Source organism: Benincasa hispida, chromosome 1 (assembly GCF_027475165.1).
Source record: "Benincasa hispida cultivar pf3 chromosome 1, pf3_genome.v1.1, whole genome shotgun sequence".
Lineage (NCBI taxonomy): Eukaryota > Viridiplantae > Streptophyta > Magnoliopsida > Cucurbitales > Cucurbitaceae > Benincasa > Benincasa hispida.
Window position 1 is genome coordinate 35,135,588 of NC_143478.1, and position 14,718 is coordinate 35,150,305.

Below are 14,718 nucleotides of genomic sequence, written 5' to 3' on the forward strand. Positions count from 1 at the left end.
TAAAATTCAGTTTGTTTTTTTATTTTATTTTATTTTGGTTTTGAAAATATGTGATAAGTGGTTTGGAGTTTAAATTTAAGTTGGAAGTTGATTGGTTGAGAGGATTAAGAGATTTATTTTTGGAAAGGAAAATGGAATGAAATATGTATTTATTTAATAAATAAATAATTGGGAGAGGGTTTATTAGATTTGTGGGGATTAGGGTTTTAAAAAGCTTATTTATATGTTAGGTTGCCTCGGTTTGCATGCAATTGAAAAAAGGAAAATCAATTTCCCTTTCCTTTCTCCTTCGTGAAGCAGACCACCCTCCAACCTTTTCTTCTCTCAGCCGCGCGAGGTCGCCGTCCACGTCGCCACCCGCGAATTCATCAGCGTCGTCATGCCGTTGTGCCAATTGCTCGCTGACGTCGGTCCAGAGCTGCACGCATGTGCCGATCCAGCCTATCCTCCACCGATCTCTCTTAGTTCCGTGCGTCCGTCATGGATCCCAACCGCGCACCCATTTGTCGCCTGCGTAGGTTAGCCGCCACTCAGGTTCTGCCTTCAGTCGACACACGACCTCGAGCTTTCGCTACCATTAGGGTGTGGACGTGGGTCACTTTCTGTTGGTTTTTGGGTGAGTTTTCTTTGAGATTCATCAAGATTTAGGGTTGGTTTGGTGCCCAACAAATTTTATTGGTATGATTTAAGTTATGCCCATGATGTGTTATTGCTCAAATTGGGGTTTCGAGACATTTTTCCGAATCCGACTAATCCCCATTGGTAGTCAAATTTGCATGGTTCTAACCCTCTGCTTTAGCCTAGTCAACCCTTCCCCGGTTGGAAGTCATTTCACTTTAAGACTGCTTCACTAGTGTAGTTAGTCAATCAGTATACTGATTTCCATTTTTGGATATGCTTGAGACTCCTTCTTTCCTTCTTTGTCGAGGAATCTCTTTCTATCTTTTCATAGTTTTGATTTGTAGGTAGTGACCAAACAAACAAAACGAAAGAAACCTCATTTCTTTAGATCGACACTATCCAACAGCTTCGACGGTGAAATTAGGGGCTGCTTTGGCACATTTTGTGGGTAAGGCGGTCGTTCTTGAGTTGTTCTGTTTGGGTTTTAACCCTTGAAATTAAAGGTCACACATGAGGTTAGATTATTGTTTGACATTTGTGAGTAGTTAAGGGTCATAATACGTATTGGGTAATGATTTGGGGAAGTTTTGAGATAGTTATAGTTGTTTAATTAAGCTTGATAAGGTTCAAATTGATTTTGTTTCAGATAGTAGTGATTGTTTGGGTTGATGCCCTAAAGTCTCATATCCTGTACTTTGTAAACAGTTTATACGAACGTTTGCGATGTATAATATATGATATTTATTTCATTTCTTGACTTTGCACATTTGGATGTTCTATTTGCTTTACCACAAACCAATAAACTTAAAATCTCTGGTTGTCTTTATGTAACTTAAGTGTGATGACATACAAGTGTGGTGATATACAAGTGGATCATGTCTTAGGTGATAATCAAAATGGTCTATAGTATATGGATATAGAAGGGAAATCTTATCCTGGTAACGCTACGGATGTGACCCGCTTTGTGACTTGTTACAAATGGTCTGATCCTGATCATTCGTGTGGGGACATGCGAGCAGGGGCGTCCTATATAAAAAGTTTGTATAAGACCTGACCATGAAAAGTTAACGTGTCGTTATATAATACCGTTATATAATACCATTCAGGATAGAGACTTCACTTCACTAGGATGACCATAGATAACCTGACCTCAATCTTGGGAACTCTTGCCATTGAGGGCGGTTCTTTGATTTTCTTGGGTGCGAGTGGCCAGAGCGCCGACTCAAACCTACCACTTTGAAGATTCATCTGATTTCACATACATTCTCATGGCTTGAGAGGTGTTCACACATAGTAGGACTATGTTGTATTGTTCATTAGAGGGATCAGTGGTACTTAAGGAGTAAGATGTAATTATAGGGGCAAAACGGTAAATTGGCACAACTGTATTTATGAGCATCTATGAAGGGTCATCGTACTGATGATTGGTTATATCCAATGGACATAGAAATATATCTGTGGTAAGAAGAGTTCAACTGTTAGTCTTTAGTGGAATGTCGGGTAGTTAACGGATGGTGGATATCGTGACTAAAGAGTTTAGTTAGTTATTCACGTACTGTTGGAGCTTCGAGCCATAGGTTCATAAGGTCCCTTTGGTAGCTTGGATACAAGTTGAGAATCAGTGTTTGGGTCAATTTAAAATGTTCAAATTGACAAGAGTGAGTTCGATTATATATGATATAATTGAACTAGTTAATTATATATGATATAATTGACTTTATGTATAAGATACATTAATTTGGAGGAAATTGGATATAAATATGATTTATATCTAGTGGAGAAAAAATAATTTGGTTAATATATGATATTAAACCATAAGTTATGAATATAATGTGATTATATTTATTATTTATTAATTGGACAGTTATGGGATAATTAGCCGACGTCTCTTCTGTTTTCGTAACTGATGAGTAAGATGAACATTCATTTTGAGACACTTAAATAGATCACGGTGTGTTGCGATTCTAGAAGGTCATCGCTTAGTAAATCAGAGCCTATACGATAGTGTTGTTTACTGAACGATCACTTACACCCGCACGCATTACTTACTAAATGATCGCTTATCTTTTACTATAGGATCGGCGCGCTACTTACTGAAGGATCGCTTATCTTTTACTAAACGATCATTTAACGCTCGAGCTTTACTAAACAATCGTATAGACAATCGCCTAGCTTTTCCTACACGATCGTATGCTTTACCTAAACGATCAAGCATTTTGTTTATACGATAGACAAGTCTTTCTCCCACTTTCTTGTTCGTTGTATACGATCCCTTTTCCTCCCCCCCTCTACCAAATCCGAACAAAGCCCATCCTTTGGATTGTCACTCCGAGAATACTAAGGGCTTCGAGTGGTGATGTCGCCCCCGTTTCCTTGTGTTCGTGCGAAGTTGTTTGTGTAGATGACTGGGGTGTTGTTGGACAATTACTTACTGGTCTAGCAAGAGCGAGAGGTCGTTCGTGGAGAGAGCCAAATTTCAAGTGAAGAAAAGTCATCAACTGGCATGTTCTCTCGGTCTCTTATTTATTGATCCTTTAAGGATGCCAGTAATTTAGCGTTGTTAATGCATATTTGTATGCTTGAATGTATATGTGGAAATTCTATCACAATGAATTGGAAAGATCTGCTTCCACTTATAGAAGAGTTCCTTCCGTGTTTGACTCGAGGTCTTTCAAGGCTAGAAAAGGGGATTAAAGTATTTATACTAGATATTCTTTTATTGCTTTAGAGTAAGTAATTTACTACCAGTTTGCCCTCGCACCCAAGCATGTATTACGTACTGGTTCCTATGTTGGTATGAAATATTTTGACATGCCTGTTGGTCAGTTGAAAATTTGAAGCTTACGCTTATGTCATGGAATGTGGATTTTTCGTGTTGTAGCAGTGTTTGATGAATTGACAAATTGTGAACTGTAATGTGATCTTAGCATGATTTAAAACCTTGATTGTATGCTTATGTCTACATAAGACTGCAGTGACTGTTAGTACTTCCATCAGGCTATGCACATTGCATGTTGTGAGCCTTCGAGCCCACACCTTATGCCTATGTACAATGTTTCCTAGGGAACACCATTTATGTTTGTGATTTTGCCCTCCGGGGCCACTAGTTATGAAAGCATGCCTTCAGGTTCGCCCCTTATACTTATGTCTATGCCTACGCCTACGTCTACGATGCCATTATGTACTTGCATCCCGATGAGAAGGCTAACAGATCACTGAGTGGGCCCAGTAGTGGATCGCTTACTGAGTATACTTGTATTCTCATCCTTTTCCTTTCATGTTTTTCAGGTAAAGATAAAGATAGACCAGTGAATAACAATAGAGATCTATGACCTGGCCATTTGGACGAGTTATTACTTTCGTACTTAGGTTTCATTCACTAGAATCTGGTTTAGGAGTCAGGCGTTTTAAAAACCTATGAATATTTCTTAATTTAATTTAATAATTTATTTAATTTCTATTTATTTTAAAGTTGGGTCAATGGTACCCGAACGATATTTTCAGGATTTTTTTTATTTAAGCTTTGTTTAATGAAATAAAAATTTTATTTCTTTTATTTAATTATTCTTCGAGAAATATGTTGCCAAGTCTATGTATACACAGAGTAGCGTCCTAAAAACATAATAGAAATTTGGGTCGTTAGAGTCTCGTCGAACAACCACCATCATTACTAAATTTTAAAATGTATGTTATAAGCTTATATGAAATGACATTTTAAGGCCCGTTTGATAATATTCCTATTTCTTATTTTCTGTTTCTAATTTTTTAAGAAACATACTTGTTTGATAATTATTTTCGTATCTTATTTCTAAATTTTAAGAAACGTTTCTTAGGTTTGTTCAGGTGTGTGCAATATGATGCAAGTAGTTTATGTTGGTTTGTTCCAATCCCACATGAGGCAAAAGGTTACATTTTTTTTACTTTTTAATTTCTTAATTTTATAATATATTTATATTTGTGTAATTTTTATTTTAGAATTTACAATATCTAGATTTATATATCATTTTAATTTCTAATATGTATATTTTAAATAGTTTTTGAATTTTGAATTTCAATTGCAATATGATGTTTATATATTATTTTCTTTCTAAATTTTAATCTTTAGTAGATTTAAAACTAGTTAAAATTTTACCATATATAAATGTGTGAACAAATTTTATATATTTGTTCATACATTTATTTAACTTGACTTTAATATTTTACAACCACGACATGTATATAATAATATAATTGAGTTGGATTTAAGTCAATATCATTTAAGATAAATGTCTTGAGTAAGAAACAATTGTATTAGTGAAAAATAATATTTCAATTCAAATGCAAATGGTTTTTTCTTTCTTTGAAAAGAATGTAAATGATTTGAATGAGAAACAATTGTATTAGTCATAAATAATATTTCAAATCAAGTGTGTATGTTTTATAATTATTTTTATATTTTAATGCATGTACATAATCAAATTATATTTAAACTATTAAATAAAGGCAAGAGAAAAAAAATACAAGAAATAAAAAAAACAAAAATTAGTTGTTGCCACGTATCTAAGATGACATGGAGCAACCTACGTCCTCTAAAAAGGTTAATTTAAAAAAAAATGAGTCATCACCAATTTTTTTTTTACGGTGTGATTGGACACCGTAATAAAGTGAACAATTTGTTTAATAAAAATTAATAAAAATGGTATTCGAGAAACTAGAGTTGGGTTCGGAAGTTATTTGTGTATGGGAAGGTATTAGCACTCCATAACACTCATTTAAAAAAGTAGTAATCAAATTTTAAATCTTGAAATGAAGATATTATTTAAAGAAACAAAGTTATTAGAAAAAATTGATTAGGAAACTTTTTGAAATAATATATTAACTTTTTAACATATTTCCTAAAACGAACAAATACCGTTTTGAGGTAATAAAACTAACATTACATGGAAAATAATGTGTGCTTTTTCATTTGATATGTTATTCACATATGTCATGTCTGGTTGGAAAGGATTGACCAATGATTTTCACATACTCCTTGAATGTATAAGAAATTCTCATAATAAATTTCCTATGCTTAAAAGAGGTATATAATTATGTGTTTTTAATATTTTAATTCAATATTTGACTTATTAATAAGTTTTCATATGTTTTATATTATGCAGATAAGAACTATCTTAACGATTCAGGATACTTAGATATGCCTGGATTTTTAGCACCATTCTGCAGTCAAAGATACTATTTACGAGATTTTAGAGAAAGGAGACAACATTGTCGAGGCAGGTAAGAAGTTCTTAACTACCTACATTCTTTACTATGAAATGTTATTGAATGTTGTTTTGGCATGTTGAAGGCTCAATTCCCTATTCTTAAACAAATGCCTCTGTTGAGCTAAATCCGTCTTTCAGGCCCAAATGAAAAGGAGTCTGGTCCACGAAGGAGATTGGTAGAATGCAAGGTTCTCCTGAGGCCAAGAAGTTCAACTAAGATGTCACCATGTCATTGATTCCACTAACTCGATCCGAAGAGAGTAATTGCACTCCGAGCAAAAACTCTTCAGATAAACAAAATTCATTTTCTCTCTCTCTCAGCTCGTTTACAGAAACTCTTTTTCTCTCTAAGTTCTTTATTTCTTTGTGAAATTCGTACACAGTAAAGAAGAGAATTAAGCATGCAAATAGATAAAGAGGAAGAGGAAGAAGATATCAACTCAAGCAAGCATGTACGTGGTTCGGCAAGGTGATGCCTACATCCACGGGAAGGGAGATAATTCATTTATTGAAGACTACAGAGATAATTTTTATCTTTCTTTATAGATCTTGTACAAAAACAGAGGTGTAAAACTCTTGAAGATTTTGAATGTAACATATATATATGATTACAAGTTTGTTATGAAATCTGTCAAAGAAGGAGAAAAATAGTTATTGAGCTGTTGAGATTATTTTCTTCAAATCTCCACCTTAATCTCAACTATGTAGACTTTTTCCTTCCAGATCTGACCATTATTTACTCTTTTTCAGGTAACATGAAGCCGATCTATTCAAGGCACTTGATGAGCTTGAGCTTCGAGACAAGTTTGGTAAGTATGTCAGCTGCGTTCTCCGAGGCATGGACCTTTAATACTTCGATTTGTCCTTGTTCAATCCTGTCTCTTACAAAATGAAATTTTTTGTCTATATGTTTGTTCTTGAATGGTATTGCGGGTTTTTGGAAAGAGGGATAGCACTTTAGTTATCACAGTAGATCTTAATTACAGTTTGTTTGATGCCAAAGTCTTCCATCAAACCCTTTAACCACAATGCTTCTTTTATATCTTTTGAAAGTATCATGTACTCTGCTTCAGTAGTTGATAGGGTTGTAATTGATTGTAGATTAGGTCCATATAGGAAGAGATAACCTGTCAGTGACCTTCTTTTATCTTGGTCCCCTGCAAAATCTGAATCAACAAACTCATATAGCTCAAGTTATGTCTCTTTAACACTCTAGTAGATTAGCTTAGAATAGTTAGACCAAATTAGATACCTAAGTATCCATTTGTTAGCTTCCCAATGTATTCTTCCAGTTAACATGTATCTACTAACTAAACTTGCACAATAGGATAAATCAGGCCTAGTAGAGATGATGAGATACATCAAGCTACCTATTGCCTGATTATAGAGAACTAATTACATCTAATTTAGGTGTTCCAGGTCAGTTTCCTTAGGTGAATTAGCTAAGGATAGTTTAAAATGTTGAGCAATAGGTATAGTTACAGGTTTAGCATTAGACATGTTGAATCTTCTGATGATTTTCTCACAGTAATTGGTTTGACTAATGCTAAGTGTAGAGGAACCCCAGTCTCTGTCAATTTCAATCCCAAGGATCTTCTTAGACTGACCCATATCCTTCATATCAAACTCTCTCTTTAGGAAATTTTTTACATAACTTAAATATTCTTTAGAACTCCCAGCTAGCAACATATCATGCACATAGAGAAGTAAGTACACCTTGTTCCTATAGGTAGTTGAGTTCACATAGGTGCAAATGTCATAGGTGCTTTTCTGAAACCCAATACCCTCAATGTAGTCAATGAATCTTCTGTATTAGCATCTAGGAGACTGCTTAAGACCATAGATGGACTTATTCAAAAGACAGTAGAGGTCTTCTTTTCCCTTTTCTTTAAAACCCTTTGGTTGAACCATGTAAATGACCTCATCTAAGTAGCCATGTAGGAAAACTGTTTTTACATCTAGTTGGCTAATTCAAGGTTGTATTGAGCAACTAAGGATAACAAGAGTCTAATTGAGGTTTGCTTTACTACAGGTGAAAAAATCTCAAAGTAGTCAATGCCTTCCCTCTGTGTAAATCCTTTAGCCACTAATCTTGCCTTATATCTGAGCTTTTCTTCTTTAGAAGTGCCCTCCTTCAATTTATAGATCCATTTAGATGTTATTGGCTTGCATCCTTTAGGAAGAGGAGCTCGGGTCCAAGTATTATTAACACTTAGTGATTGCATTTCTTTACACATAGCTTCAATCCAATTCCTAGCATCAGGGCAACTTACTGCCTCTTCAAAGTTAGCTGGTTTTTGGTCATTTAGAGCTATAGTTGCATTTAAAACTAGGTTCATATAGTTTATTTCAGTATACCTAGCTGGAGGAACAATCACCCTTCTTTGTCTATCCCTTGCTAATAAGTATTGACTTAAATCAGGTTGAGCTTTAGTATTTTCTATCAACTGTCCTGTAGTTTCCTCTTCCTCTTCTGAATCATTAAGAGGATCATGACTAATGGACTTATCTTGAGGAGCCTTCACCTCAATTCTAGTAGGACTCTTAGGTATCTCAATTGTAGTCTTCTCTTTCTGCATAAACATTTATTTTTCTTTAAAAGTGACATTCCTGCTGACCACAAATCTTTTCTCGATAGAATTCCACATTTTAAAGCCCTTTACACCTTCAGTGAACCCAACAAATATATATTTCACAACCCTAGACTTAAGTTTTCCCTGATTTTGATGTATGTATCCAACATATCCAAATACCCTTAGGTTGTGTAGATTAGGAGGATGTTTGGACCATTTTTCTTCAAGAGTTAAGAAGTTTAGGGATGTATGTGGGGACCTATTTAAGGTGTACACTGTATACCTTGCAGCCTCAGCCCAGTACTTTTCACTAAGAATGGCATCTGAGAGTAAACATCTGACCCTTTCCATAATATTCCTGTTAAGTCTCTCTGCTACCCATTCTATTGGGGTGTATATTTGACTCTCCTGTGCCTAGTTATGTCTGTTTCTTTACAAAATTTATTGAATTCTTCACTAGAAAATTCCAGCCCATTATCTGTTCTTAGGTATTTAATTTCCTTAGAGGTTTGCTTCTCAATCATGAGTTTCCATTTTTTAAATTTGTCAAACACTTGGTCTTTTGATTTAAGAAAGAAAGCCCAACTTTTCCTTAAGAAGTCATCTATAAAGGAAAGTAAGTACCTCGAGCCACTTAAGCTAGGTGTTGAGGTTGGTCCCCATGGATCTGAGTGGATGTAGTCACAAATTGCCTTTGTTGAATGTTGTGCTTTGGCAAGGCTATGTTTGGTTGCTTTCCCCAAAACACAATGTTCATAAAAGGTTAGCTTGTCTAAAATTCCCTTGGGTAGAATTTCCTATTTAGATAAAACTTCCAATCCTTTAGCACTTATGTGAGACAGCCTTTTGTGCCACATGTCAACTTCTGTCATATCATTTGTTGTGGTAATATATGCCCTTGTCATCATCTCAACCCTTTTGACCATAAACAAATCATTAACTTTCTCCCCAACAAGGACCACCTTTGAATCTTTTACAACCTTAAGAATTCTACCCTTATCCCTGTACTCACACCCAATTGCATCAAGCATTCCTAGGAAGATTAAGTTTCTCTTTAGAAGTGGAACATGTCTCACATTATGAGTAGTTTGACAGTCCCATCCTTGAGTTTAATAGAGACAGATCAAATACCTTCAATTTTACAGCCTTGGTTATTCCCCATGTAAACCATTTCTCCAACAATTTCTTTGTAGGTGTTAAACCAAGGTCTCATAGGTGTCATGTGATAGGTGCATCCTGAATCCAAGACCCAATAATGTTTCCCAAGGGGGTTAACATAATTGGCCTTGTCAAGTGTTGAGGCTAGTGCATCAAAGCAGATGTAGGAGCCTTCTACAACAGAGACTTTTGTCTGCTTGCCTTTGGGCTCTTTTTATTTCTCCTGATTCTTTCTCTTGAGAATGAAGCAGTCTTTATCAAATGTCCTTTCTTTTTACAATATTTGCATTTAACTTTCTATTTTGGCTTGTTTTCTTTTGAATGCTGCTGTTTTCTGTCTTTTGACTGATTTGGTTTGAAGTTTCCCTTCACAAACAACCCTTCACCACTTGATTGCTCCTTTTTCTCAAGTTCCTTTATTCTTAGGGCAGATATGATTGCATTTGCAGATATACTATCCCTTCCATACTTCAATGCATTTTTTATTTCCTTATAGGATTCTGGTAAGGAATTTAAAAGTACGTATGCCTCATTCTCATCTCCTATTTTCTCCCCGAGATTATTAAATTCAGCAACAATTCTTTTGAACTCATCTAGATTATCAGAAAATGATTTTGATGAATCAATTTTAAAGGTGAAAAATCTCTCCCTAAGGTATATTTTATTAGGAAGATCTTTAGTGGCATATAAGTCTTCTAGTTTTGTCCAAATCCTATAGGTTGTCTCTTGATCATTGACTTGCCTTAAAACATTATCACTAAGGTTTAGGACTAACGTACCATAAGCTGCCAGCTCCCAGTCTTCATTTTCTTAAGCTGTCACATGTTTAGGAGAGTGGATGGATTAAGAAGGGCCTTGTGAGCCTTCTACTGACCAAGGATGGCTTTAATTTTGGCATTCCAAAGGCCAAAATCTCCTTTTCCATCAAATTTCTCTATTTCAAATCTTTCTACTGCCATTTTGGAGTGAATCTTGAATTTTGATTCTTCAAGAACTGAAATCTTTGAATGTCTTTGCTCTGATACCAATTTTGTTTGGCTAAATCTGTCTTTCAGGCCCAAATGAAAAGGAGTCTGGTCCACGAAGGAGATAGGTAGAATGCAAGGTTCTCCTGAGGCCACAAAGTTAAGCTAAGATGTCATCACGTGGTTGATTCCACTACCTCGATCAGAAGAGAGTAATTGCACTTTAAGCAAAAACTCTTCAGGTATACAAAATTCATTCTCTCTTTCAGCTCATTTACAAAAACTCTTTTTCCCTCTAAGTTCTTGATTTCTTTGTGAAATCTATACATAGTGAAAAAGATAATCAAGTATGCAAATCGATAAAGAGGAAGAGGAAGAAGAGAGCAACACAACCATGTACGTGGTTTGGCAAGGTGATGCCTACATCCATGTGAAGGGAGATAATTCCTTTATTGAAGACTATAGAGATAAGTTTTATCTTTCTTTACAGATCTTGTACAAAAACAGAGGTGTAAAGCTCCTGAAGATTTTGAAGGTAACCTATATATATATATATGATTACAAGTCTATTATGAAGTCTGTTAAAGAAGGAAAAAATAGTCATTGAGTTGTTGAGATAATTTTCTTCAGCGTCCTTACCCAATCAATACACAGAAATATATACCAAGTGCATGTTGCACGATTCACAATTTCATTGGATTGTGATCGACAAGATGATCTACTTAATGACTTTAGCATTGAATCAATGATTGTTGAAGATACAGGGAGTTTGCAAGACAATTTGCATAATAGTATAGTTGAGTTAGATGTTAGTCGAAATCATTTAAGACAAATGACTCAAGTTATAGATGACATTGCCAATCAAATTTGGATAATATATGAAGGATAGGATACAACTTTGTCATCGTATTTAGTTGTCATCGAGACTTACTTGTATTAGATGATATAAACTTTTGATAATATTTTTTCTATATTTAATGTATGACATATTTTTCTTTTTTATATTATATTGTTACAAAAAAAAAATAAAATAAGAAAAGACAAGGATAATAAACAATGAAAAAAAAGAAACATGAAAAAAGAAATGGTTATCAAACATATTTCTATTTTTGTTTCTTTTCTTCAAGAAATAGGAAATATGAATAGTTATCAAACACATTCATGTTTCTTGTTCTACAAAAAAAGAAAACAGAGAATAGGAAATGAAAACGTTATCAAATGGATCCTCTACATCAGAGAAGTAACTTTATCAATTCCTTCATCAATTTCTAATAAAGTTTGCATAAATTTCTTTATCATTAGTCAAATTTAACATTCACTTGCGACAAAAAGTGTTACTAAAAAATGTTAAAAAATATATTATTATTATAAAATTTTTAAAAATACTAACAAAATTGAAAACAAATATATATTTAAATATGAATGGATAAGATAAGTAAGTAGTACAAAGCCAAACACCCTTCAAACTCTAATTCTACACAGCATAAAATATTTAAATAATAACATGCTTATTTAAAGAATGAGAAATTGTTTACATTTTAATCTTTAAAAAATCAATTAAAAGAGTAAAATAAAGGTCATAAAGAACAGAACATATTTTTTATTATTTTTTTACATGGCAAGGCAACTCTTATACAATGTAAGGTTAAGAAATGGCATTGAACCACTCATTCAAAAGATCCCTCCCCCACTTAAGTTTTGTTTTTATTAATATTGTTGTTGTTATTATTTGACAAAGTTTTTGTCATTCCTCTCTCTCATGTACTTGAATATTTATCCATTTATTTTTGTCACAATTCATAATCTATTTTTGTTAAATTACCATTTTAGTGCTATAGACTTTGGTCAATATAGTTTAAAGTATCTAATAAGTGTCGATTTTGTATTTTTAATTTTATATTCAATAGGACTTTGATGTATTTAAATTTTTTAAAAATTAATTAATTAATTAGATAATGAAATGGACTACTTTCAACTTCTTTATCTCATACGTCCATGAATTTTTAAAAATGTTAAAAAGGTAAAAAAAAAACTATTGAACACATTATTGAATAGGTTGATGACATATTAGGAAGTACAAATACTTCTAATTGTGTAGAGAATCGATATCAGATATGGTTACGATATGAATACGTCAGTAGAACGTGTCTGATACGTGATTTGAAATATCTGATTATTTTTATTTTTCAAATATGCGTATCTGCTTCCAGATAACGTGGGTAATTTTTTTTTTCAAATTAAGCCCAACCACTAAAAAAGCTCAGCCCACAACCCATTTTATTTTAGTGCATGTTTAAAAGTGATTTTAAAATCATCAAAAATCACTTTTTTTTCATTTTTAAAATCACTTGAAAACACACTTTTAATTATTCAAAATTAATTTAGTTTTCAATTTTACATTTTTAAATGCAATTTTCATATCGTTAAAATTAGTTTTGAAGGATTAAAGATGTTTCACGGTAATTTTGAAAATAAAAAAGTGATTTCAACCATTTTAAAATCGCTTCCAAATATAAAAATCCACTTAAATTGAACAATTCAAAACAAAATAAATTAAAAATGATAAAAACGTAACAAATTGAAAAAAAAAAACCCGAAATGTGATTAAATCTTTATTCTTCCCTTCTCTCTCACTATTTAAATCATGATTCACACCTCCATCGTCCTCAACTTCATTCTTCAATCTTCATCTACTACTTTCTTACCGTCTACTCTAGTCACTCAACAATCACTCAACGTTACTGGATTTTTTTTTTCAAGTTTTCATTCTCCTCTTGAATCTACTTTAATCTAACTTAAGATAAGTATTATAGCAATTAATTAGACATTATATATATATATATATATATAACGTATCTTATTTTTTAGAAATTAGCGTATCGTCGTGTCGTATCGTATCGTATCCGTATCATGTATCTGTATCTATGTATGTGCTTCTTAGATGGCATATGTCTAAACTAATTAACTTATGCTTATGTAGATATGATAAAGACGTTTGGAGAGATTTAACCAAGTTATACAAATTTTAATAAAATTATCAGTTCAAACATAATTTAGTAGATAAAACATGAAACATCGACAAAACTAACCTATTTCAATTTAGTATTCCGAAAATGGGCCTTTTTTTTCCTTAAGAAAAACGTGTTTTTAGGTCCCTTCACCGATGAAGATGATGTCTACAAGGGTGTGAAAATACTCATACCCGTCGCACTTCTCCATCAATTTTTTCCACCAACTTCTCTTTAATTTTTCACCCATAGTTTCATCAAACTCCTATAAATTTTTTTTCACGAACCTCGTTTTTTTTTTCTAATCTTTCCCACATTTTATTCCTTTTCTTTTTCCAAATTGAAGTTTTTCCTTTTATTTTCTCTCACAAAATTAAACGAATCATTGGTTTAATTGAATAACTAAAGAAAATATCTCACCCTTTCTCTTCGTCTCAGGTAATGGTTTAATCCTACAGCACGTCCTTGGACAATGCTCAAGACTATGCTGATTTTTTGGCCACTGACGTTTCAATGATCAAGTTCGAAGATGATGAAGCTTATGAAACGACTATCCTTTCTTTCCTTTTGGTGTGAATGCGTGAAAGCAAAAGGAAAAGGCGTAGGTTGGCCTGGCTTTGGCTTGCTCTGGTCATTATGGCGATTGATGCCTATACATTCAATCGCTATAAGTAAGAGAATGTACCCATTCAATTTCATGTTTTATTCAAAACTCGAATTACGTATGTAAGTGACAGATGTCAAAGCATAGGTGATGATTCTCTTTCTAAAAGTGATCTCTAATAATGAGTCAGATCGCACCAATACCAATCCATTTTATTCTATTTATTCCAAGGCAAGGGTTCAACAATCCCTTAGTCAAAATCAAGGAACTATTAGTACGTTGTTGAATAGGAATAAAGAATGTCAATCTTTTCGAATTTTGTTAGCGGATCCCGATGAAAAAGAATCAATTTCAAAAGATCTTCTCTATTCTTTTACATTTTTCTGGATAAGCGAATCAAGTGATTTTTTCATGTTTTTCATTAAGAGGTACATAAACACATTCTTAATACATTGTTGTTGTGCCTAAAATATTCTTTAAAAAGTTATTTAAGTTTTTTTTTTTTTTGCTAAAATATATATCAAACTCATTTAAAGATAAAAAATC

General features: G+C 33.3%; 1 long non-coding RNA gene across 7 annotated transcripts; it reads left to right on the forward strand.

The window, feature by feature from the left end:
* Positions 1-242: 242 nt before the first annotated feature.
* On the forward strand, positions 243-14,316 carry LOC120073817 (uncharacterized). 7 transcript variants are annotated; one of them, XR_016527976.1, is made up of 8 exons: positions 243-616; positions 4,465-4,526; positions 5,760-5,877; positions 6,003-6,124; positions 6,248-6,333; positions 6,615-6,673; positions 10,651-10,802; positions 10,892-11,132. It is a non-coding gene; the product is annotated as an uncharacterized LOC120073817 (long non-coding RNA). The 7 variants fall into 7 exon arrangements; XR_016527974.1 differs by having other exon boundaries at positions 6,003-6,429; XR_016527975.1 differs by having other exon boundaries at positions 6,003-6,333.
* Positions 14,317-14,718: the final 402 nt, after the last annotated feature.